We start from the raw sequence: 3168 nt of genomic DNA on the forward strand, positions 1-3168 counted from the left end.
GTATCTACTTGAACTTCATGATCAAGCAACCTTGGATAGCTACAACTCATGAACCCTATGTGTTAGTAGAGAGCTAAAAATGGAAGAAAGGCCTCTTTCCTTCCACACTCAGATTTCCACATTCCAATCTCCTTGTTGAGTTCATCAATTTTAATAAGAAAAACAGAAATAGAGGGTTCAGATTGTACATGTGATGTTGAAGATTCTTCCTTATCCTTCACTTTAGCCATAAAAGCAACATTTTCTTTTTCCATCTCTACAGCATGGTTGCTCCAGTCAAACTCCCCATCTTGTGGTACTATTGTTACTGCAACATTTCCTTGATCTCTAGCCTGATTCACAACATTGGAATTAAATCTATTCTGGTTGCCTTGAATTTGAGGCTGATTGTTTCTTTGTTGTGGCTGAGCTTGATGTTGCTGGGGTCTGTTTTGATTACGGTAGGGATTGTGATTAACCAACTGATTTCTCTGTTGAGTTCCTTAGTAATTTTGATGCTGGTTCTGATATAACTGGTTCTGATTCATCTGATTACCAAACTGCTTAGGTTGATTACATTTCCTTGCAAAGTGCCCTAGTTCCTGGCAATTGTAATAGATAGCCTTAGACTTGTCAAATCCAATCCAGTCATTGGGTCTTGAGAAAGATTATATCCCAGTCCTGTTGTATAGTCTTTTGCTTCTGAATGCTAACATTGCAGCTTGCCACTTTATGTCCATGTCTTCAAAATCATCCACATCTATCTGTTCAAGGTCTTCTTGCACTATACTTGTGTTGATTAGATTCTTTGCCACAAAGTCATGGTAGGAATCAGTGAACATAGAAAATAAGGCTTGGTAATCTGTTCCATGATTTGAATTGTTTTGTGTGTAGGGAGGGTGTCCACTGGCTGCTGAAGCAGTGTCATCTTCAATCATTTGTACATTAAATCTTGATTAACATCCTCCACACACTGAGCTTGTTTTAGCTGGTTCCTTCAAACTTTCTTTCATAATTAATAAGTGCTTCCCTATCACAAATCATATGCCTGGAACATCCACTGTCCATGTACCATATATCATTTCCATCCAAGAACTGTTCTTGCATATACACACCCAGAAAGATCAGTTACAGTTTGAGTTACAAACTGGATCAGTTTGTAAGTCAGAGTCATTTTGAACTTTAACAGGAGTTGGAACCGGATCTTCATAAACTGTTTCACATGATTCATCAGAATCAGATTCATATTCAACAGGTGACTTGATGCTTTCTTCAAACTTGTCAATCACACTGTCCTTCCAGTTGTTTATGTCTTGCTTGGTTCTCCATTGAAAGCCCCTTAGTTCAAATCCCTTCTTCATGAGATACTTTTCATAACCATTTAGGACACCAGGTCTCAAATTAGATTTTCCATTTTCACTTGACTTTCTTCCCTTGTCAGACTTGTCTGTTTTCTTTGCATTTTCATTGATTTTCAGAACAGACTTTAGCCTCTTTTCCAAGGTCAACCTATTATCCTCACCATCAGAAGAACTCCTTTTTCCATTCAAATAATTCTTATACATTTCTTTTGTATCCTTTCATATCAAATCCACTTACAATGTCAGGAATTTCAAATGTCTCTTCCACCACCCAACATGAATCAGTGTGATGTCCATAGGCATCACACTTCTTGAACCACACTGGGCTTTGGAAAGTCAAAACCAAAAGAGGTTTTAGGACATAAAGAATTGGTGAAGTCCATCTTGATTGGCTTGCTGACATCAGGTATTTGAGGATACTTTTCCTTGACAAAGGTGATCTTCTTAAATTTGGTTGAAGGGCTTGAGGAACTTGCTACTTGGTCAGCTACATACCTTCTTATTGGTACATATTCAACATCCCCAATGTCAAACAGCGTATGGTTGGAAAACACTGGATAAATGAGAGGATGTTGATCATACCCTCTGATTTGTCATTCTTGTTTTGTGATTGAGGTCTCACATATATCAAACACCTTCTGCTCCCTCCTCATCTTTTCATAGTGTTTCTGAAGTTTAGGGGTTGTTTTTGGTAGCTTTAGTATCTGTTCACTATTCTTCTTCTTCTTTGAAGCCTTCTTGTTTCTCTTCTTGTCATATGAAGATCTGTCACTTCTGCAACTACAGTTACTTTCTTCACTGGAGTATTCACTCCATTTCTTCTTTCTTAATTCAGTTTGCTTTACTTCTTTCTCATCTGTCTTAACAAGCTCTTTCATAACAAACTCTCCTTCACTGTTCACAGTTATATCTTCATATTTCGTAACAAACTCTTGTTTGTCTTCAAATACACTCTTGAACTACTTTAGATATTCATTTATGCTCTCTTTGTCTACCTTGAGTTGATATTTGTTACAAAAAGGTTGTGGTACCTTCTTGTATTTTTCTTCAGGTGTCATATTTTCAATATATCCCACAATATTTCCAGTAGACACAAGATTCTTCAGAAACTCCATTTGTATCAGCAACTCAGAGTTTTTGAGTTTCTCTTCTATGTACATCTTCTTTAGACCTTTAATCTCAACAGTCATCCTTGATTGAGTCATGTAGGCTTGCATACAATCTTCCTCCAAACTCTTAATCTGATTTTCATATGTGGCTTCACTTGTCTCATAGACATTCAAAAAGGCCTCTTTTCTTCCACACTCAGATTTTCACATTCCAATCTCCTTGTTGAGTTCATCAATAGTTATAAGAAGATCAGAAATAGAGAGTTTAGATTGTATCTGTGATGTTGAAGATTCTCCCTTATACTGCACTTTAGCCATGAATGCAACGTTTGCCTTTTCCATCTCTTCAGCATGGTTGCTCCAGTCAAACTCCTCATCTTGTGGTACTATTTTTACTACAAAATTTTCTTGATCTCTAGCCTGATTCACAGCATTAACATTTCCTCTGTTCTGATTTCCCAGAATTGGAGACTGATTTGTTCTCTGTTGAGGATGAATTTGTTGTTGATGGGGTCTGTTGTTGTTCTGATAGGGATTGTGATTTACCAGTTGATTTCTCTGTTGTCCACCTTGGTAATTTTGATGTTTGTTTTGATCGAATTGGTTTTGATTCACTTGATTACCAAAGTGCTTTGGTTGATTGCATTCCCTTGCAAAATTCCCTGGTTGCTGGCAATTGTAACAGATAGCTTTAGACTTGCCAAATCCAATCCGGTCAT

This window comes from Bidens hawaiensis, unplaced genomic scaffold (genome assembly GCF_021521415.1).
Source record: "Bidens hawaiensis isolate Kalapana, Puna unplaced genomic scaffold, B.hawaiensis_p1.1 tig00007411_1, whole genome shotgun sequence".
Lineage (NCBI taxonomy): Eukaryota > Viridiplantae > Streptophyta > Magnoliopsida > Asterales > Asteraceae > Bidens > Bidens hawaiensis.